This window comes from Bidens hawaiensis, unplaced genomic scaffold (genome assembly GCF_021521415.1).
Source record: "Bidens hawaiensis isolate Kalapana, Puna unplaced genomic scaffold, B.hawaiensis_p1.1 tig00039630_1, whole genome shotgun sequence".
In the NCBI taxonomy this organism is placed as follows: Eukaryota; Viridiplantae; Streptophyta; class Magnoliopsida; order Asterales; family Asteraceae; genus Bidens; species Bidens hawaiensis.
In genome coordinates, this window is record NW_027496984.1 from 34487 (window position 1) to 58719 (window position 24233).

At 37.8% G+C, this 24233-nt stretch overlaps 1 pseudogene; it reads left to right on the forward strand.

Moving 5' to 3' along the window:
* Positions 1–19123: 19123 nt before the first annotated feature.
* LOC143591425 (TMV resistance protein N-like) lies at positions 19124–23262 on the forward strand (annotated as a pseudogene).
* The last annotated feature ends 971 nt before the right edge of the window (positions 23263–24233 follow it).

Below are 24233 nucleotides of genomic sequence, written 5' to 3' on the forward strand. Positions count from 1 at the left end.
TGATATTCTCTGCAGGGTAATTTCTTTAAACAGAGGTAGTCTGCACAATTTGTTGTGCTAACACTTCTGTCTCAAGATTGGTCATATTTATCTCAGTAGTTTCATTTTCAAGTCTTTCTTGAGCTTCAGCAGTTTCTTGAGTTTGATCAATTTGCAGATGAAGATGCTTCATTTGATCCAATTTGTAGAGAATCAAACAAAGACTGAAACCTGTTTTCAAATTGATTTGTCACTTCAGGCTGAGCAGGTTGCTGACTTTGAATAGGTTCACTTTCCACCTCACTTGGACCTTCATTAGAAAATTCAATTGCAGCTTCTTGTCCATTCATCTCAACTTCAGTTGCTCCTTGGTTACTTTTCTCAAAGTTAAATCCATTTGGTTCTGGAGCAACAGATGACCATAACTTGTCCAGATCAACTTGTTTTTGCTTTTCTTTATCTTCAAAGCTGGTTCTGTACATGCTGTCATCCATGTCTTGATTATAGATTTTTAAAGACTTGATCATCTTCTCCAAGTCAAATAGCCATTTGGGACCTTCAATATTGTTAAAGTGGTTTTCATTGAAAGTTATGTCTGAAGACTCAATGACCACCATGTGCTCCTTCACATAGACTCTGTAAGCCTTTGATGAGTATCCAACAAAGAAACATTCCAGAGATTTTGACTGGAATTTGTTCAAATAGTCCTTTGTGTTCAACAGTGAGCATCTGCAACCAAAAGGCTTTAAGAACTTCACATAAGGCTTTCTTTTGAAGATAACCTCATATGGAGTCTTATTTTGAGCCTTGTTTAGTAGAACCTTGTTCTGCACATAACATGCAGTGTTGATTGCTTCTGCCCAGAAAGTGACTGGCAGATTAGCATCAGCAATCATGGTCCTTGCAGCTTCAATGAGTGTTCTGTTTCTTCTTTCTGCAACACCATTTTGTTCAGGAGTTCTAGGTGCACTGTATTGCTGAAAGATCCCCTTAGAAGTGCAGAATTCTTCCATTAGTCCATTCTTAAATTCTGTCCCATTGTCACTTCTAATGACTTTCACCTTCACCTCAAGCTGATTTTCCATTTTTAGCACATAGGTTCTGATCAATTCAGGGGTTTCATCCTTACTGCCCATAAAATATACTCAAGTAAATCTTGAGTAATCATATGTGATCACTAAGCAGTATCTCTTCTTTCCAATACTTGGAACACTTACTGGACCAAACAGATCCATGTGTAGTAGTTCCAAGACCTGATCAATGGTATTTATCATTTTGCTCTTATGTGAGGATTTATGTTGTTTCCCTTTGAGGCAAGATGTGCATCTTTCTTCAAACTTGAATTCTCTTGTGGGAAGGCCAACAACATGTTCACCTTTCACTAGCTTGTTCATGTTCTTCAAGTTAACATGACACATCTTCCTATGCCACAATTTGGTCTTATTTTCAGTGGCCTTGGAAACAAAACATAAACCACCTCTAGATGTAACAGTATTAATTCTTAGTTCATAGAGGTTGCCATTTCTTGGAGCCATCATCATGATCATTTCCGTTGGAATCACAAACTCAGGCTTCAGAATTAGGCAGTGTTCATCATTGAAAGCCACTTTGTACCCTTTATCACAGACTTGAGAAATGCTTGAGTAGATTGTATTGTTGTCCTTCAACATGCAGCACATTCTCAAAGGATACATTGCCATTGGTGAGTGTTCCTCTTCCAACTATCTTCCCTCCATTTTCATCACTCCCAAAAGCAACTGGCCCTTCATATTTTCTTTCATAACTGATAAAAGCACTCTTGTCACAGGTCATGTGCCTGGAACATCCACTGTTCATGTACCATAAGTCATTACTATTCAAGGACTGTTCCTGCGCATATACACAAAAAGGAATCAGTTGGATTCTGAGTTACAAACTACATCAGTTTGTAATTCAGCTTCAATTGAAGATCCATCAGGGGTTGGAACTGAAAATGGAAGTGGATCTTCATAGACAACTTCACATTCTTCTTCTGATTCTAAGTCTGACTCAACCTTCACAACTTGTGGTATGATTATGTTTTCAGTTTGCTCAATCACATAGTCTTTCTGTTCATTCAAATCATTCTTTGTCTTCCACTGAAACCCTCTTGGTTCATAACCCAGCTTCATCGAGAACTTTTCATCCCCATTGAGAACACCAGCTCTCATCTTTGCCTTTCCTTTGTCAGTTGACCTATTGTTCTTTGCAGGTATGCTTGATACTTTTGAATCATCCTTGATTTTCAAGACTTGTTCCAGTCTCTTTTCCAAGACTGATCTGTTCTCTTCATCACTTGAACTTTTCTTTTCTTCATTAAGGTATCTTTGATACATTTGTTTGTATCCTTTCATGTCAAATCCACAAACCACATCAGGAATCACAAACTCTTCTTCTTCAAACCAACAAGAATCTATGTGATGACCGTAGGCATCACAATTCTTGCACCAATCCTTGGCATAGCTTCCCATGTCCTCAAGCAATTGCTTGTCTTCAATTATGTCACTTAGTTTAGGGAAGTCAAAGCCTAGGGATGTCTTTGGGCAAAGAGTGTTGCTGAAATTAAATTTGATTGGCTTGCTTAAATCAGGAACCAAGTGATATTTCTCTTTAATGTACTATTGGCTTCAACTTGGATGGTAGTTTTGAACAGCTACCTTCCTTTTCTGCAACAAATTTTCTCCTGGGTGCATACTTCACATCTCCAGTGTCAAATAGTTTATGATTAGAGAAAACTAGATAAATTGGAGGATGGGACTGATCATAAGAAGACTTCATTACCACTTCATTTCTTCTATTGGTTTCTGACTGTGGTCTTGCACAAATATCAAATACCATATGCTCCTTCTTCATATGTTCATAATGCTTCTTCAACTTTGGAGTCATCTTTGGCATTAGAGGAATCTTTTCATTTTTCTTCTTGCTTGATCCCTTCTTTTTCTTCTTGCCCTCAGATGATTTGGTACTTCCACAACTGCAAGTACTCTCCTCACTTGAGTACTCACTCCATTTCTTTTTCTCACCATCCTTCTTTACAGCTTCCTTGACTTCTGATTTCTCATTTTGCTTCACTACAAACTCTCCATTCTCATCCACAATCACATCTTCATATTGTTTTACAAATTTAGTTTTGTCATCAAACACATTCTTGAATTGTTTTAAATACTCATTCCTACTTTCCTTGTCTACTCTCAGTGGATAGCTTTCACAGAAAGGTGGTGGCACCTTCTTGTATTTCTCTTCATATGACATTTTGTCCACAAATCCCACTATGTTACTAGTAGACACAAGGTTTTTCAAGAATTCCATTTGAATTGACAGCTCAGCATTCTTCAACTTTTCTTTAGCATACAACTTTTTCAAACCCTCAACTTCAACTGTCATTCTTGATTGGGTTCTGTATGCTTGCATACAATCTTCTTCAAGCCCCTTAATTTGATTTTCATAGGTTGCTTCACTGGCTTCATACACATTTAAGAAAGCTTCTTTTCTTCCACATTTAGTTTTCCATTTTTCAACTTCCTGATTGAGTTCATCAATTGTAATAAGAAGATCAGAAATTGAAATATCAAAATGTACCTGCGCATTAGAAGATTCTGGCTTGTCTTGTACTTTAGCCATGAAAGCAACATTTGCCTTTTCAATCTCGGCTGCGTGGTTACTCCAGTCGAACTCCCCATCTTGCGGCTCCCTGGTGATTGCAACATTTCCTTGATCTCTAACTTGATTCACATTGTTTTGATTGACTCTGTTCTGGTTGTTGTGAATTTGTAGCTGGTTATTCCTTTGAGGCTGGAAGGATTGTTGCTAAGGCCTATTCTGGTTTTGATACGGGTTTTGATTGGTGAGCTGATTTCTTTGATTTTGGAAGTTCTGATTCTGATTTTGGTATAATTGACTTTGATTCACTTGGTTTCCAACTTTCTTGGGCATGTTACATTCTCTTGCAAAGTGTCCAGGTTGTTGACAATTGTAGCAGATTGCTTTTGATTTGTCAAAACCTATTCTCTCATTTGGTCCATTAAAACTTGATCTTCCAGTTCTATTATATAACCTCTTGCTTCTCACAGCCAACATGGCAGCCTACCATTTGATGTCTACATCCTCCAAGTCATCAGCATCTATCTGCTCAAAATCTTCTTGCACAATACTTGTGTTGATTAGGTTCTTGGCCACAAATGCATGATATGACTCAGTAAACATAGAGAACAATGCTTGATAGTCTGTTCCTTGAGTTGCATTGTTCTGCACAAAGGTTGACTGTCCACTTGCTGTTGAGGCTACATCATCTTCAATCAGCTGCACATTAAATCTTGGCTGACCACCACATGTTGAATTTGTCTCAAATGGCTCTTCAATGATTGGCTGCTGATTTTTGATTGAGAGATTTCCCATAGGAGCTACAAGAGCATTGTTCACTTGAAAACTGGGCTTATCCTCTCTAATCATGTGGTTTTCAATCATTTCATGTTCTGCAGCCTTGAGAAATGCAATTACATCATCCAACTTAAAGCTTGGAAAACTTGCCTTATCCTTGATAAACTTGCTTGCAGTATACCACTCACCAGACAAGGATGACAAAAGTTTCTTGTTTAGCTCAAAATCAGAGATCTGCAAATCAGTAGTTCTTATATCATTGACAATCACCATGAACCTTTGCAGGACTGATTTTAGTCTTTCACCATCTTTAAACTTGAATCTATCCAGCTGTTTCTTCAGTCTATCTTTCTTTATATCTCTTAGTTTTATATTTCCCTCAAACATATCAATAACTGCATCATACATTTCCTTAGCAGTTTTGTGATGGTTGACGGTTGTCAGTATTTCCCAAGACAGACCTAGCTTCAGCATTGATAGTGCTTTGTCATCTCTCTTCTTCATCTTCAGCTCAATAGTAGCACTATTGTTTGCAGCAGTAGATGGAACATAGTTTCCCTCGGTAATAGATGTCGAAAGTTTCTGGTCATTGTAGTTTACAATGGCTTCAAAAAGTACCTTCCATTTGATAAAATTTTCTTGTCCAAGCAATCTAGGAATTTTGTTGGTTGACACTTCTTGGTCTTCCATGTTATCAGATCTGACCTTTGCAGTAGAGAAAACAGAGTAAAGCTTCATGCTTTTTCACAAACCTTCAGTCCTGTGGCCTTCAGCGAGCTTCCAAAGCTCTAATACCACTTGTCAGGACCGGGAGTCAGGTGCAAAACCTTAGAAAAGTTGACAAGAACACACTAACTCAGTTACCCAAAGGCCTATTGAATATCTCGGCGGAATCAGGATATCCAATGAGTGGGAACGAAGGTGTGAAGTCGTGGACACGAAGAAGTAATAAATAATCAATAAGAACACAATCAAAGACAAAGATTCACTATATTTAATATATCATTTAATACAACAGTGAAAGGAATGTCTAGGGTTTCGTGTATGACGGCGGCGGCTGTACGAGGAAACAAATAGAATATTCTTTGGAATGTTTCTCGTATTGCGTGCGTCGTTATTCGTGCTCTAAAAGGAAACCTAGGACCCTATTTATAGACCCTGACATTCCTTCTAGAAGTTCCTAATCATTACATAATGAAAGTCATAAGAATACAAGTGTAAGAGTCTTCGAGCAAGGTTTGTCTCTTGCTCGAGCACGCTCAGTATGCAGGAGTATGCTTGATGAGTGTCTTCGAGCATACTTTACTTAGAATATCTTCAGTGAAGATATTCTCCTCTAGCAACCTTCATTCCTCTTGACTAATCCTTGCTTTGCTCGAACTAGTCCATCGAGCAAGCTCATTCTTCTTTATGTCTTCAGTCTTGTCCTTAGACTTATTGAACAATCTTTAGCATGCTCGGATGTAAATCTTGCTCGGGGAACTAAACTGTGCTCTGTTGGTGCATGATGTCAGTAGTTCAGTGTCTATTGTCTGTAATCGCGTTTGTAATGTTTTATGTTTTGTATAAGCGAAGTTGCTAACAAGTTCGCTGATATAGGCGAACTTGTTAGACAAGCGATGTTAGTGACAACTTCGCCTGAACATGCCAGGCGAAGTTGTCGTGATTATATAAGCCATCTGTTACGGCTTATTCAATTATTATTCATTCAGTTTTACAGAGAGTATTCGAGAGAGAGAGTCTGTAATCAAGTGATCTTCGTATCACGTGGTATACAACGTGTTTGATTATCGTATCGTGTGTTAATCGTATTGTTTTCTATACTCGTAACGTCTTACGTAGGGATTCCGCACCTACGTAGAACGCGATATCTCGTGTAGATCCGGCTGGGAACTTACACAGATTCTGATTATGGAGGGTGCAATCAGAGTCGAAAATCTACAACTGGTGGATGTCAGTTTCTTAGTGGCAGATTGGTGTCGTGGCAATGCAAGAAGCAGACTTCAGTCGCAATTTCAACCTGTGAAGCAGAATACATGGCAGCATCCAACTGCTGCTCCCAGGTTCTTTGGATTCAACAACAGTTGCGCGACTATGGTCTGAATTTCTCACTTACTCCTATTTGCATTGATAACACAGCTGCTATCTCAGTAACTAACAATCCCGTAAAGCACAGTAAAACTAAACATATTGACATACGTCATCATTTTATACGGGATTGTGCTGAGAAGAAACTGATTGTGCTCGAGAAGGTTGATACGTTAGATAATTTCGCTGACTTGTTCACGAAAGCGTTTGACAAATCTAGATTTCAAAACCTTGTTGAGCTGAATGGGATGATCAATCCCGAGTAACCGTGCTTTCTATGTTTGTTTAAAAAAAAAAAAAAAAAAAACGTCACTATCGCTTAGAATTATGTCGGTTGCCTTAGTTTGATGGACATTTCTTCGGATATGTTTGGTCCTCATTTCTACTTGTAGAATCTGAGGATAGCCATTAACCAGATGACTGAGAGTGACCGGGGCGGTTTATGATGTGTTTTTATTCTTTCGTTGAAAATTAGTCGATCATACTTAGTTAGAAGGACACATACTTGTATGTGGTCGGTCCAGCTGATCCATTGGATCTTCGGGATAGCCGTTTACCTGAAGACTTTGTTTTGGTCGGGGCGATTGATGTTAAAATTTTTTTTAGGGAGATGAAATTATTTTTCAAGTCTACTACTTCGTAAGAAGTTACTTTACTATGTTTAACAGAAAATTGATCCAACCTTGGAAAGTGATAGATATACTGATTCTGTGTGCTTAACTAGTGAAGTTATTAGGCTTAAAAGTCTTTAGAACAGTCATTGTATGTCATGTTAGCTTTTTATGGTGCGTAAAAGTAGAAGTGATACTAACTAAATCTACTCAATTTTTTGTGGAAACTCCTTAAGAGTTGTGCTTGTCTTCATACATATCTTTCCGAATGATAGGCAGAAAAGCGATTACCCAGTCATACACGAGCCAGTGAGTGTTCTGTTCCCGTGAAGATAGCGTGTCAAGACGCTGCAGTGATCCAGATTCGGGACTTGCAGTTATTTTCTACTTGAAGTTGTGTATATACATGTTAGATTAAAAAAAAAAATTCTAGAGTTCATAATGTTAATGATTATCAATCAAGACACAAGAAGGTGAACGGGAAACAGAGTCTAAGATCGAAGAGTAATTACTACTTAATCAGACACTACGGGTTGAGGTCAATTCGGGGTGACTTGGGGAAAGCCAAAAACGCCTTGAGAATAGATAGGAGGCATCATAATCTCTGAGTTGTTGCCCACTTAAGTTTTAAGTTTAATTGAACCTAACTCGTATCACAGAAACGATGAAAACCATTTTAAGTAGATTACCTGCGTACAACCTGTTTCTTTATGTCATAATACAGCTGAACACGGATCTGTGTGACAGTCACGAAATTAGTATGATTCCTGTTCGGATCTTTTCTAAAACATGGTAGTCCCTGTCGAGACTGAAATTTGATCCCGTGTACTTTAATTTTTCAAATTTTTGTTACTTTTGTAATTGTTTGATTTTATACCTGGTTACTTGGTCTTGATCGTTTCATTTAACGCTTTAAAGGATGTTTTAAAACTTAATTGCAAATTGTTCAAATTATGAGGTTTGTTTTGAAAAATTTTAATATCAGCGAAGTTCTGCATAACTTCGCCTTATAGGCGAAATTATCCACAACTTTGCTGATACATCTGTGGCCCTATATAAAGAAGTTTTAAGGTCAAACAGTTTCATAATTTTCAAAACCAGCGAACTTATCCTCTGATATTTCAGCGAACTTATCGATATCACAAATCAGTTTTTTTGTTACCACGATTCAGATCAGATTCAAGGTGTGTAGGGTTCCATATTCGTATAATCATTGTCGTTAATGTTAATCACAGGTCGATACGACCCGTTTCGTGACCTCGATTATTTGAAACCTAAACACCCGATTTTCAAACATGTTTTTACGTGATAGTAAACCACTTGAACGTATAAAACTTCATAAAATCATGTATTTCGGAGTCCTTGATCTCCGAAATCATCATCTACATGTCGTTCAAAATCCTAACTGATGTCGATTCAAATTCAGCGAAGTTACAGTTTAGGCGAAGTTATCCGTAACTTCGCCTGAGGTTTAACTTCGCCTGATTATTGATTTTGAAACAGTTTATGAGGCGATGTTGTGATTAGGCGAAGTTATCTGTAACTTCGCCTGGACCATTTTACGTAACTGTTATCAGACAAAGTTCAAGTTGAAGCGAAGTTGTTTCCCAACTTCGCCCCACCTTTAACTTCGCCTGTACATAATAGATCACAACTTCGCTCATGGTAACAGGCGAACTTGTGATTCGCTTTGAAGTTTATCTAACTTAACCTGTTTGTTGCAGATATGGCTGCTGTTACTGGAGCAAGTGGTGCAGGCGGTGATGACGGAGGTGATCAACAAAGACAGTTCTTCCCGGGTCACAACATGTATATCACCTTAGACCCGGAGGCGAGCGGAGTTGATGATTTCCTCGAAATCATCACATTTCTGTTACGCTCGAGGATATTCCAAGCCATTACAACAACTCTGCCGATATCCTTACCCAACATTGAGGATTTCTGGCAGACCGTGGAATACGACTGTAGAGTCGAACCCCCGGTGATGCGAGCAACAGTAAACAATCAAATTGTTCAGTTCTCTTCTGAACATATCCGGGCGGCTCTGCGGTTTGGAAACGAGACAAGGGATGACCCGACAGAGTTTGTAGCTCCTTTCCGTGATGGAGCATTTTTGAGGATGGGTTATTCTGGTCCCTTGGGGGATTCGCACAGAAGGAAGGGATTTCTGCTTGACCAGTGGCGCTTTCTCATGCATGTTATGATAGTATGCATGTCAGGGAGAAAGGCGGGTACTGATGGCATGGGCGCGACCATGCAGTCAGCAATGACTGCTCTGACATACAACAAGCGATTCAGCTTTAGTCAGATGGTCTTTTACGAGATTGATCGTCAACGAAGAGCGATGGCGCGTGAGCGATTCATCATGTATCCAAGATTCCTTCAAATGATCTTGAATCATGTTGCTCCAACGCTTCCTCAGCGCCGTCCGATCCGATATGTTGAGAGTGTGAACAAACGGATCTTCGCCCAATGCAGATCCTCCAGTGCGAGGAGCAAACCTGAGCTTCGTCCTCACCATACTCCACTTTTTGGGTACTTAATCAACCCGGGGTATGTGCTTGCTCGTGGGGATGAGTTTAGGGACCCGGCACCACAACAGGCAGGAGCACCTCAAGCTATACATGCTGCTCCTGTTGTGTCACCGGAGGAGAACGTGGTCCTTGATGCAGAATTTGGTGGTCAAGGCTTCTTTGATATGGATCGGGTGGATCCAGAGGAGAACGTTCAGGTTCCGGTTGAACGTGCTTCAACTGTGCATGTTACTAGGGCAGCTACAATGGTGGCTGGCTCAGATTCTGATGATGAAGTGGCAGAGGCTAGAAGGATTATGGTGACTCGAGAAAGACTACATGGGAAAAGAAAGAGAACAGATGATGATAGCGAGTCTGATTATAAGGAAGAGGTACAACAACTGATCCGAAGGTCAAGAAGGGAACGGATAGGTGCAGGATCAGGAGCCGGTGAGAGCTCTAGGGTGGTACGTTTCACTCCACCAGCACTATCCGGTATGACAATGGTTCCCTCATCACTACAGGTTACAAGGCCAAGCGCTACGGGTGTTCCCGTGGTGGCTACATCGCCTACTTTTGGCCTCCCACCCACTACTTTCCAACTTTCGACTCCCGAGATCGTTTCATTGCCGCCTCCGACCGTTACTCCATCGGAGGTCGTGGCACAATTTATAGAGTCGACTGTTGTGGCCACTGCAGGGTTATCAATGACGATACCACCTGCGGTTACGTCTATTTCTACTTCTGAGGTCCCGTGACATCGGAAATCCCTCCTCAATACACTCAAGACATATCACATATGAGGTTCGATTTCGATGCAACCCTCTCAGACTCAGAACGAATAGCAGCACTTGAACGGGTCGTGGCAGAACAATCAAGGGTGAATCTTATCCAGACCAAGGCTATTCAACGCCTAGTTGCAGAGAATCAGATGCAGTCGTCCCTGCTGGTAGAACATGGAAAGATCATAGATACTCTGAAGGAGTTCATGGCATCTCAGGGGGAGACGAGCTGTAAAGGAGATGAGTTGAGGACCAAGAGAAGGAATGATAGAGACGATGATCCCAATGCGTCGAAAGATGCAGGTGGTGAGCTACCAAGAACTACTCAAGCTCTTGGAACTTCCACAACTCAGGGGGAGTCGACAACTGCAGCTGGTGGTGATGATGTGGTGGTGGTGGACGTAGAGGAGATGGATGATGGTTTGGTTGGTGATGATGATGTATTACCGAGTGATGTGATAGAGAAGATTGGAGAAGATATTGTGATTGATTATGAGATTGAAGAGGGAGAGATAGTAGAAGAGAATGTGGAGCATGACATTCCAGATGTTGAGAAAGCCGATATGAGTAAAGAGATGGCAAGTGATGAGTCTGAATGGGAAGAGCAGCCTAGATGGAAAGAAGGCTACGCTCAGTGGTTCGTCAAAACGAAGAAACCGGTGGTCGCTACAATGTTTAAGAAGAGTTACAACATTAAAGGCTATACTGAACCGAAGAAAGGGATTATTTGCTGGATCTATGATGAGCAGTTGAGGCTCTTCGTGATTAAAAGGTATGACGGTGTTCAGTATTTTAAAAGACTGTTAAGATCGTTGAATACACTGCCGGAATGTGAAGTGAAAGACTTAGCCAGATTGGGGTTAATCAATCGAAGTAACGATAATATGGCTAGAGTCATTGGGAAAATTGTATGGAAAGAAAGTATAAAAGAGAAGAAATTTGAGCTGTTAAAACCACAAAAGGGAAAACTTGTTGAAGACAAGGATAGAGGTTTGAGAGCTGATGGAAAACCTTGGATGATTATGAAGTATAAACCGATCCGGTGCCTTAAAGAAGTACCGATGAAACTAATGCCCAAGGATGTGCTTAAAGACCTAAAGTGGTGGTTTGTAGATTGTGAGACAGCTGAGGCAGTGATGGAAGACGAGGATGAACAAGAGGTGCTAAGAGTTTACGATCCGATGCATTTGGTAAACTTATCGCAAGCTGATCTGCAGGTGCTCAATGAGAAGAAAATCTTTTATATTCCTGCTTGGAAAGACGAAGCGAGGAAATATCAAAGAGTTGTCTCGGTTTGTGTTAGAGAAAGAGTGCATGCATGAAGATACAAGGTTGAAGATTACAAGACACGTGTTTGAAGCTAAAGAGATGAAGCTACTGCCAAGGGGGAGTCTGTTGGTGCATGATGTCAGTAGTTCAGTGTCTAGTGTCTGTAATCGCGTTTGTAATGTTTTATGTTTTGTATAAGCGAATTTGCTAACAAGTTCGCTGATATAGGCGAACTTGTTAGACAAGCGATGTTAGTGACAACTTCGCCTGAACATGCCAGGCGAAGTTGTCGTGATTATATAAGCCATCTGTTACGGCTTATTCAATTATTATTCATTCAGTTTTACAGAGAGTATTCGAGAGAGAGAGTCTGTAATCAAGTGATCTTCGTATCACGTGTTTAAGGTTGGTATACAACGTGTTTGATTATCGTATCGGGTGTTAATCGTATTGTTTTCTATACTCGTAACGTCTTACGTAGGGATTCCGCACCTACGTAGAACGCGATATCTCGTGTAGATCCGGCTGGGAACTTACATGCTCGAAGTCCTTGCTTTGATCACATGACATCTTCTTATTGCATCCATGCTTGTCCCCATGTGCTCGACCATCCTGTGCTCGTAACAGTTGGTTAAAACCTGTATGATCAAGTAGTTTGCTCGATTGGCAATCCATGCTCGATAGAAGAATACTCTTGCTCGTTGAAGTGTAGCTTGCTCGAAGCATTAACACTTAGAAGAATCAACCATTGAAGGTTCTGAAGACCTTGCTCGAGGTAGTAAAACCATGCTCGATCGTCTAGGCTTGCTTGAAGTCCCATACTTAGCCTTTTTTTGAGGAGGTTGAGAAGATTCCAATCTTCTTTATAGAAAATCCGACCCAACATTGAGCAACTGACAGAAATGGATAATCTAAAACTGTTTGACTATCTGCAAAGGAACAGGTATGTTGCAGCTCAGCATAATAAATTGTCCAAGTACTTAAGAGACCAACATAGGGCTGGATTTCCTATGTTCAACAAAAAAGAACGTTTGAATACTCTGAAGCTAAGAAGAAGAGAAGACATAAGAGATTAAGTGAGATCAGGCTATCAAGCTACTCATTTAGCCAACCAAGCATACCAGGAGAAACTATGAAAGAGTGTATAAGTACGAAGAAGGCTATGCAAGTTCCAAATGCAAAGGTGCAAAGAAATGAAAGAATTGCTAACATTGAATATGAGAAGAAAATAGGAAAATTTCTCCTTAGAAACTCTGATGGAATGCTGCTGGGAATAATTGAATATGACTCTGAGTTGGAATATCTGCATGTCAATGACTTAACTGATTTAAAAGAATGGGACTTACCAAAGGACCATCCCTTTTATCTAGAATTATCTATGTTCCAACAAAGAGCAGCAGCTATGAGGAACAGAAAAATCAACAGAGCTAAGGAGGCAGAGTCAAAAAAAAATTTAGGTAATCAAGTTTGGAAGACATTATTATGTTACTTGTAATTTTATTTTGCTTTGAATTTTATGTTTATCTTGATTCGTAATGCCCTTAAGGCAGAATTAAGCAATGTGATCATTTCCTTTTGAAGTAATGTAATTTATTGTTTTTGAGGATTTGATGTGTATTTTGAAGCAAGTGTATGCAATCCGGATGTGTTTCGATGCATCTAAGTTTGTTCCAATATAGGGGGAGATTATTGGGTCTAAAGGATTGATAAGGAAGATTGGAATCTTCTCAGCCTGCCCAAAAAATGCTAAGTATGGAACTCGAGCAAGCTCAGGAACTCCAAGCTATTTACTATTTCGAGCAAGATATCTTATTCGAGTAAGGTTATCTTTCGGAATTCTTCTAAGTGTTGGTTTCGAGCAAGTTGCACTTCGTTGAGCAAAGCTGCTCTTATATCAAGTAAGGTTTGTTTCCGAGCAGACACTTGATTTATCTTAGCTTAAACCATGTTCACGAGTTACCTGGTGGGTCGATTAAGGATATAATAATAAGTGGATCTCAAGTATGCTTGAAGGGAGTTAATGGAAATTACTCTAAGTATTACTCTGGGCATAGTTCAATATCGAGCAAAGCTACAGTACCCAAGTATACTTAGTTTGTTCAAATAAGTCTAAGACAAAGATTGAAAGGATCCGAGTAATAACTAGTTTGCTCGTGGGGTATAACTGAGCAAAGTTTGGATTTATCATGAAGATTGAAGTCTAATTGAGAAGGAAAATATTTTAAGTAAAGTCTGCTTGAGGTAGTGTTCCGAGCACACCAAGGGATTACAAGGTCTGCTCGACAAGGAAAAGTTTACTCGAAGACCTGCTTCTACACTTTGTAAATATTTTGTGAATGTTATGTAACGATTATGGTTTTTAGAAGGTATGTCAGGTGCCTATAAAAGGAATGATACATCTCATTAATGAGCACGACTGATTACGCACCTTTTTAGAACTTTAAGGAATATTCAGTGACCTAGCAGCCACACCTGAAATTCCACACCTGAAACCCTAAGATCCTCCATTGTACCTAATTGATAATCAATATAATGGAAATCTTTTGAGTGATCATGCGTGCTTTTGTTATTAGTAGTATTACTATTTTTTGCAACTTTCTAGCCTTGGCTGATTCCGCCGGCCATAGCTAGAGGTCTTCGCAACCTTAGTATTTCGTGAGTCTTTTCCGATTATTTCTATTAGTTTCATGAAATCCCAATCCTGACACTTTATAACCGCCAATAACCGCCTCATATTTACATCAAGACCCCCTAACATAAAAATGTTGTATAAAGCACCCTAAACTATACTTTGTACTAATGGAAATCTTCGGAGACAACCTTCCCCTAGGCTATGTGACCCTGTTGGAGAACCGGTTATGACTGACTTGGTTTTGTATGCCAATTATCAGTTATGTTTGGATGCAGACACATGTGTATTCGGTCTGAGTTTCTTTTTATTATCTATTTTGTATTATAACGATTTTAGAGATTATATCTCATGCAAACATTTATCAGACTCTTTGTAATAAACAATCTATTTACTACAAGAGTAAAATCAGTTCAGAAGGTTTAACGTATTCACCTGGTGTTGTCAGTTCGGTGACGTTTGAAAACCTTTCCTGTCAGTATGTTGTTAACCTATATTTATAATAGGTTTGCATAAATATATTTTGATTAATCAGCAGACCCTTAGGTCTGATCAGCAGACGTTACGTCTGATTCAGTTCAGCAAACTCTTGGTCTGATCGGCAGACTTTAAGTCTGATTTAACTCAGCAGACCTTAAGTTTGGTTTTGTATAGCTTTAACCTTGACAAATCATTTGTTTGTATAAAACATTTGGACTTTTAGTCCTTTTGTTTATTTATCAATTATATGACAGGTTTTCTTCTTCAGGAAGAAACATTACTTTATCTATAATCATAGTATGAGAATGCTTACATTTCTTTATCATGTAGAAACAATAATTTGTCTAAAACATTTGCTTATGAAAAGTTATATTATGCTTATCAGTAATCAAGGTTTGTACTATATCCCCGACTATGGTCTAAGCCATAATAACTTAATCAAAACCCCTACCTCGCACGGATATTCAGAGTTAAATGCCTATGACTGATCGAGCGGCACTCCTACTCTATATCGCGTACTAGAGCTTAAACTGTCAGAGCTTCGGAGCTTGTCACGTTCCATGAGACCGGCACGTAAACCGAGGCTAAGTGTGTGTAAAAGTGTGTGATTGATGTGTGAGTTGAAATGCCGTGAGCTTCCCCTTTTATAGCCGAGTTTTGGTGTTGACTCAGCCCTAGCGTCTGCCACGTGTTGATGCATCATCATAGACCGTCACGTAGCACGATGATCTTGAGCTTGGGCTCATCGCGTAGCGCGATGGGTCCTGGAAATCAGATTTTTCATTTTTAGCCCCTTGTCTTTGATAACTTGTCACTTCTTGATCATACTTCCATTCTCCAAAAATACTAAAGCGGCCCTTATGCGGCTCTCGGCGATGCGAAGTGCAAAGTACGCCATCAAAACGCCACATTACGCCCATCGCCCGAGTCCGAGTCCGTGAGCGTCGGGTGCTTGTGGTTAACCATATTAAAACATTATTATGGAAACTTGCTTCTTAATAAAGAGTTTCCATTTCTTTTCTAGTTTCCATGTGGGATGAACTTCTCTTTCTTATTTATACTCATATGGAATGCTTCCATTTTCTTCCATCTTTCCATGTATGATGGAATTTTCTTACTTTCTTAACAGAAGATGTTTTATTTTTCTTATCTCGTTTTTCCCTTACTTGTATTTGAGATTATTTTTAATCCTTCAACTTTCAAATTTGACATCTTTAACCCTAAAAATAAATATGGGTTTTTCTGAGATATTACAGACTTGCATTGAACCTCGCCACTTGGTTTTCGGTTCTTCAAGAACCCATTAACCGCCACTGAATTATTGATTGATGATTGAATACAATGATCTTGATCTTTGAGCCCTTTTCAACTTTTCCCAAACTAAGCATTCCGGTAACTGATCTTCCACCTTTGAACCCTAATGGCTTTTCTTAAGTGGCATAGGAAACACCCTTGCCTTTCCTTGCTACCTCTTCCTCACCCATGCTCGCTTCACTCCGGGATGATCCCTTGTAACCATCAACCAAAACATCCTCTGGTTGACACCATTTCGGTCTACCACCGAATTTCGGCCCTGCCGACTTTCTTACTCACCGGAATTTGCACCGCTTGAATTATGGGAAACTTCATAAAAACCATGTGGCTCTGATGCCAATATAGGAACCAGGAGATCATGATTCAACCAACAATCAAGAACATAACAAAGAAGAATAAAAACAAGGGATTAACCCAAAACACAAACTTTATTGATCGAACAAGACACGATCTTTACTATAAGTTATAATAAAGATCATGTCTTGTTCGATCAATAAAGTTTGTGTTTCAGGTTAATCCCTTGTTGTTGTTATTCTTCTTTGTTATGCTCTTGATCGTTGGTTGAATCGTGATCTCCTGGGTCCTATAATGGAAACTCTGATTAAGATATTTTGTATATTGCTGAGTCCTTAATTCCTGACGCTGCTTATTCAACTGGTAGTGGTTATGATGAATCGAAGTATTAATGTTATATTTTCTCACTTTGTACGACATTTGTCAGTTACTTGTGCTTTTATAATAGTCTTATGTGTTCTGGACTAGATATACTCATGCCTTCTTAGTTTTATATATATAGATGCATTTAGATTTCAACAGTTCATTTTTGGGTTGCAATGTGAAACCTTTTATCATGTTGTGACTTTAGTTTTAGGCTACATATCTTGTTATAATTCTTGATTTTACATTCTTATACATAATTTGGTATCATACATGACATACTCCATGCATTTTTTTAACTAATTTGTACATCATAAACAAGTTTTGAGTATGCAGTCTCGTTAGTTTCACAAGTCATAATGGTTTGATAAATAGGTTACATTTTTGAAAGCTAGTCATGAAGCATCACAGCCAGCCTAGAAAAGTTTACATAGGCTGCATGGACTCAACTCTCAAGGATACAATCGAGACTCTTTTTAAATTTAAGTAATCTTTATATTTGAATGAACAATTCATTCAATTAATAAATGTTATAGGAGTCAATAATCGGAAAAAACCGGCAACAAGAAATCAAGTTCTGTTGAAGAGCTGGTTTTATGGTCCATGGGGATATATTTTAGTCAGTTTTTTTGTTGGAGTTTGGAACTCGAAGCACAGTACGCTGCGTAAACTGGATGGTGTGTAATATGTATGTTGAATTTTGTGGTCAAACAATGAACTTTGACTTTTTGGTTAAAATTGGACTAGGAAAGGTCAAAGGCTTCTTCCTGGGATGTGGGTGATTCCAACAAAGTGGGAAGTATTTTTTGTTTTAATTGGTTGTACGGTGCAATTGGTTTGATTGACAAAGTTTCATTTTTAACTTTTTGCTCAAAGTTTGATCATGAAAAACCAAACTCAGTTATGGATTATCTAGAGAACGGCTGAACTTCCAGTAAAAAATAATAAATAATAAATAAATAAAAACTAATCAAGTTGGTATATTAATAAGATTTTAAAAAGCTATAACTTATGGAAATTTTTTATATTTTTATAATTTTTAATTAAATAATGCTAGATTTTTATATATTTTTAATAAAATAGATATTTAATCTTTCTTAATAAATAATGTCTCGAGATTCACTTAAAAGAATACCACAAAACAAAGTTGGTGATGTGATGTGATGTGAAGTTGTGAACGGATTGTACATTGTAGTCAGTTCTAAAGGAAGAACCTTTATATCCCCGCGTCCTTCCGCTACTCGGCTAGGCTTGGCTTTTTCTTCAAGCCCAGCTTCCCATTCACTCTCTCATCGTTTACCATCCAAAACAAACCGTATGAAGTATAGACAGGTGGTAAAATATCATTTTTTTCGTATCAGCATGCAAAGTTTTGAAAAAATTGAAACCAGCTTCTTATTGGATGATCATGAGACTTGCTAAAAACCAAAATTCTTGATCAATGGTGGAACAATATCACCATTTTGTCGGTGGAACTCAGCACGAACTGCACCACTGCAGGCCGAATTCATGTCAGACACATGAACACGAATACTATATAAGTATTTGTGGATTGACACGAACACAACCTGTTAACTTAAAAAAAATGTTGTTATTTTATTTTTCATATTAGTTCTCTAATATTACCAACTTAAGGTAAAGAAAAATACAAATGCATATAAAAATAACAAAAACACACACACACATACATACATACATATATATATATATGCACATGTTTTTAATTAATGTTTAAATCTTGTGGTCCACAATTAAAGTGAATAAAAAATGTAAATATAAATATAACTTTTTCTCTCTCCTGAAAACATATATAAAAATTAGTAAAAAATATTTAAAAAATAGAAAAACATTTTTTTTTTATGTTTCGATGTTTTGTATTAAATGTTACAACATATATTACATGTAAAAAAAATGCACTTACATAGGATTTTTGCGGGTTTTCACAACTCAAATAGGTTTTCATTTTAACCTTACCCTATATATATATATAATGCATATTTAATAATAGTAATAAAATAATTATTATTATTAAGATTATTACTTAAATATTTATAATACCTAAATATAATCGGTGTTTAAGCCACGTTGGATTAGACGTCGGGCTAGATTTAAACTCTAACCAATCTGTCGCGAAGTACGGGCCACCACTAATATATATAAAATATGTGTGGTGGGTGGAGTCCTAAAGAAACTACACGAAGAACACAAACAAATTAATCAAAACCTAAACAAAGTTCTGATACGAAGAATTAATTTAACTTTTCCTATCCTGACCAAAAATAACACGCTTTACTTTCTCAACTACTTTTTCCAGTCATAAACTCATAATATAAATTACTCTCGTTCATACAAATTTCCCCGTATAAAAATTTCACTTGCTACGATCGTTCAAGCAAACGTTGATCAATGGCATCAGCTCCATCAGTTCAAAAGAGCTTCAAGTATGATGTCTTCTTGAGTTTTAGGGGTGAAGACACCCGTAAGACCTTTGTTGATCATCTCTATCATGCTCTTCACAGTAGAGGCATTATAACTTACAAAGATGAAGAAAGAATCGAGAAAGGGGAAAGGATCAGTGAGCAGCTCATCAGAGCTATTGAAGAATCAAGATTTCACATCATTGTTTTCTCTAAGAACTATGCATCTTCATCGTGGTGCTTAAACGAGCTCGTAAAGATTGTGGAATGCCAGAGGACGATCGAGCTGACTGCTTACCCAATCTTCTATGATGACCCACAGAAATTCGCAACCAAAGTGGGGTAGTTGGAAAAGCCTTTGCAAAATATGTAGAGAACGAGGGTTCTAGGAAATGGAGAGTTGCTCTCAAAGAAGCAGCTGATCTAGCTGGGTGGGAGTTAGAAAAAACTGTAGATGGGTAATTCATTCATCTTTTATTATTCGTCATTTTTTGTTGTCAAACATGAAACTATTGGTAATGAAAAACACAAGATAGAGTTGTATATGACCCTAAGAGGAGCAGGCGTATCCTAAGGAAAGGTTATGATGGTTAATTCATCATAACCTAATCTAATTACATAATAATAAAACTAACATAAATATATAGTTTATATATTCTTACAGAAACATGGTTAAAACTTAAAACTTGATTAACTGTTTAGTAGGGATTTTGAATAATCTGGTTGCATCTTTTTTTTTTTTTATTACAGGCATGAAGCTAAGTTCATTGACAAAGTTATGGAAGTAATTCTACCAAAGATATATTTCGTCAATTTGAGCATTGATGAGAACTTGGTGGGTATGGAAGTCCAAGTAAATAAGATAGTTTCATTTCTAGAAGTTGGTTTAGATAGTGTTCGCATGGTTGGGATCAAGGGGATGGGAGGTGGTGGAAAGACGACTTTGGCTAGAGCGGTTTTTGATCATATATCCGTTTGGTTTGAAGGTGTGAGTTTTGTTGAGAATGTCCGAGAAGTTTCAAAAAGCTCTTCGTCTGGTTTGAAGAAATTGCAAAAACAGATCCTTAAAGATGTGTCAAGTGAAAAACACATTGATGTAACAAGTGTTTTTGATGGGATAAATAAGATGAAAAGAGTGATCGGTGCTAAAAAGGTTCTTTTAGTTCTAGATGATGTGGATGATATGCACCAGCTTCAAGCGTTGGCAGGCAAGCCTAATTGGTTTAAGACAGGAAGTAGAATCATCATCACATCAAGAGATGAGCAAGTGCTGGCTGGACACGAAGTGAATGTTATTCACGATGTCAATTTGTTATCAGATGAAGAAGCAACTTGCCTCTTTAGTAAGTATGCGTTTTGGGAGAGAGACTCCAATCTATGGGTATGAAGAGCACTTACAAAGAGTAGTAAGTTATGCTGCTGGTCTTCCCTTGACACTCAAAGTTTTGGGTTCATTTCTTTATGGAAGAACTGAGGATGAATGGCTAGATGCCTTAGAAAGACAAAAACTATTCCGTTGAAGCAAACTTTAGAAAAATTGGAATTAAGTTATAATGGTCTAGAGAATGATCACAAGGAAATATTCCTAGAAGTTGCGTGCATACTGAAAGGTCAACCTAAAGACATAGCAGTCAGAATACTAGAGAGTTATGGTTTTCATGTTGAAATTGGTTTGAGAGTTCTAGAGCAAAAATCTTTGATAGATCTTTCTGATGTTGATTTTCTGAGCTTGCATGACCATCTAGAAGAAATGGGCAAGAATATTGATCGTCAATTGCATACTAATCAACCTAACAGGCGTAAACAATTATGGATTAATGAGGAAACTGAATACATATTGGTTAATGACTTGGTAAGGTCAAGTTCATTTGTTAAGTGGAAAACTAGGATATTTATATTTCATATGACAAATATTAATGTCAACCTTTTAATTTACAGGGTACAGAAGCTACAAGAAGTATAATCCTGCAAAATACAAGTCTCCATCCATCTCTTATTATGAAAGGTCGTAGAAAGTTGAAGGAACTTAGATTTCTTCATGTATTTAGTGAAGAAACAAATTGGGAAATTGATGAAGATAGCATATACCTACCAGATAGTTTAAAATATCTAAGTTGGCACTCTTATCCTTTTTGGTATTTACCTAAAGCGTTTCATGCAAACAAGCTTGATAACCATGAAAATGTTGCGAGTGAAACCTTTGAGCTTTGGGACATGGGAGAAAGAAAGGTAGAATAATTGTTCATTGCTTGTTTTGAATGATGCTAGTTTTGTTATTTCACATTTACACTTATATTTATTTTTTTATTTTTTATTTTTTTCTTATCGTAGGTTCTTAATGAGCTAATATTCCTTGACCTTAGTTTCTCAAACTTAGCAACCTTTAATCTAGGGATGACTCCAAATCTCAAGACATTATTTCTTTTTATGTGTGCTGAGTTTGAAGAACTCCACATGGCCTTTAAATATGCAAAGCTTGAAATCCTCGATCTCAGTTATTCTAAGATCAAGGCCCTTAACATTGGGTTGACTCCATGTCTGGAGAGGTTAGATCTCCATGAATGTCATGACTTTGTAGAACTCATGATTCCAAATGAATGCCCAAAGCTCAAAGTCATCAACCTCAATAGTTCTAAGGTTAGTAACCTTAACATTTGGCTGACTCCATGCCTGGAGGAGTTACATATTAGAAATTGTCTATACTTCGTGGATTTATGCATGCCTATTGAATGCCCAAAGCTCAAATACCTCGATTTGAGTGGTTCTAAGGTTCGTTACTTTAACATTGGTCTGACTCCATGTCTGGAGGAGTTATATCTCGACAGATGTAATAACTTTGTAGGACTCCAGATGCCCATTGAATGTCCAAAGCTCAAATCCCTCGATCTTAGTGGTTCTAAGGTGAGTAACCTTAATGTTGGGCTGACTCCATGCTTGGAAATGTTAAATCTTGGCAGATGCGGATACTTTGCAGACTTGCACATGCCTATGGAATGTCTAAATCTCAAATTCCTCAACCTCAATGGTTCTAAGGTCAGTAACTTTAACATTGGGCTGACTCCATGCCTTGAAGAGTTAAATCTACGAGGATGTAATGAAATTTTAGGACTCCAAATGCTCACAGAATATCCAAAGCTCAAATTTCTCAACCTCAGTGGTTCTAAGGTGGGTAACATTAATCTTGAGCTCACTCCATGTCTAGAGGAGCTATATCTTGAAGGATGTAATGCCTTTGTTGAACTCCACATGCCCGTTGAATGTCCGAAGCTCAAAATCCTTAGCCTTAGTGGTTCTAAGGTCACCAACCTTAACCTTAGGTTGACTCCTTGTCTGGAAGAATTATATCTTGTTGGATGTTATGAATTTGTAGAACTTCACATGCCTGTTGAATTTTCAAAGTTGGAAATCCTCAAAATCATTGGTTCTAAGGCGAGTAAGCTTAGACATGGGCCAAATCCCTGTCTCGAGATGTTAGATCTTAGTGACTGTTATTATCTTCTAGAATTCCACGCTCCCACAGGATGTCTGAAAAAGCTTGCCTTCCGGAATCTTGAGTTATTTACAGCAAGCATTTGTGGTTTACAACATTTAATAGAACTTACACTGGAAGGCGGTATTCCAGAAGTACCCAAGGATTTGTACATTTTAGAAAGTCTAATGCACCTAACTTTGTCAATGAAAGAGATTAAGCGTCTTCCAGATAGCATTTGCATGTTGAAAAATCTGAAATATCTTAAACTTGGATATTGTCAGCTTCTGGAGCAGCTACCAAATGATCTTGGCAGATTACAGGGTTTAGAGGAATTACACCTTACAGATTGTATATCCTTAAGAGATATCCCGAACAGCATATGCAACATGAAAAGTTTAAAATATTTAGATCTCCAATTTTGTATTCTAGTTGAGAAATTGCCAAAGGAATTTGGACGTTTGGAAAGTTTGGAAGAGATTAATATAGAAGGTGCTGGCATAAGGCATCTTCCGCAGAGCATTTTTCGGTTGAATGGTCTGTATATAGTTGGGTCTACATGGCGGCTTGAGTCTTTTGGTTTTACATCCTTAAAAGAAATCTCTACATGCACAGCCTCCTGCTACGTTAGAGACTCACAACATGAGTTTCCTCTTTGAGATCAGGGGATGACTTCCAGGAGTAAATTTACAAACAAGTATCGCAATAGGTATTCTGTTAAATTATGTCTACATTTTTGTTTCAACCTTGAAGTGATGGTAGATTAATTTCAATATAACGTATTTTGTGTAGGCATTAAGCGGTCCATAGTCAAGAATTAATCAATGATGTTCTGGTGGGAACGCAATTGATTTCATCAAGTGCCCAATTATTGTTTTCCTCAAATCCATCAAGTTTTGGTGATTTTGAACACTTTCTTAAGAAAATGCATTATTTTAATTGATGTTTAAACAACTTTTCATTTCTGAATGTATCAGCCCTTGAATGTATTAGTATAAGGTTCAAGCAGTCAATCGAGTTCAAGCAATGTCATCTGGTTTTGGTGATTTCAAAATAAGATTATAGCAACGTAACAAGCCTCATATAACTTACTTTTTTTTGTCTATGAATTTTGAGTGTGGAAGATGTTGATTCTTAAAATGCTTTTTTTTTTTTGTTAATAATATTCGGTATATTGGCAGCAGTATATACAAATATATATTGCTTATGTTTCATATAACTTCAGGCATTTACAACGGATTTTCCAAAGTTATTTCAAATAGTAGTTTATAAATATTATATATACACATATTTATTTATTTATTTATTAGGTATTCATTGTGAAGACGTATATAAAAGTCAAAATCAACTATGGGACCATGTTGGGACTTGTTAAGGAAGAATTTTTGCATTATATGGCGCGCTGGAAACTGGATATTCAAAGTTTAGTTGAGCTGGATTCATGGAAAGTCATACTAATCTAATGTTGATCGATCGGCAGCGTTGGCCATAATTACTTATACTGCAACTATTCAGTTGGTCAAAATGAGAGAATCAATGTTGCTGCTCTTGGTTATGATCTTGTTTGTATCTTGTTATCAAGTATCTTTTGGAATTTCATTTTTATTCCAATTGTTTTAAGCTATAAGTC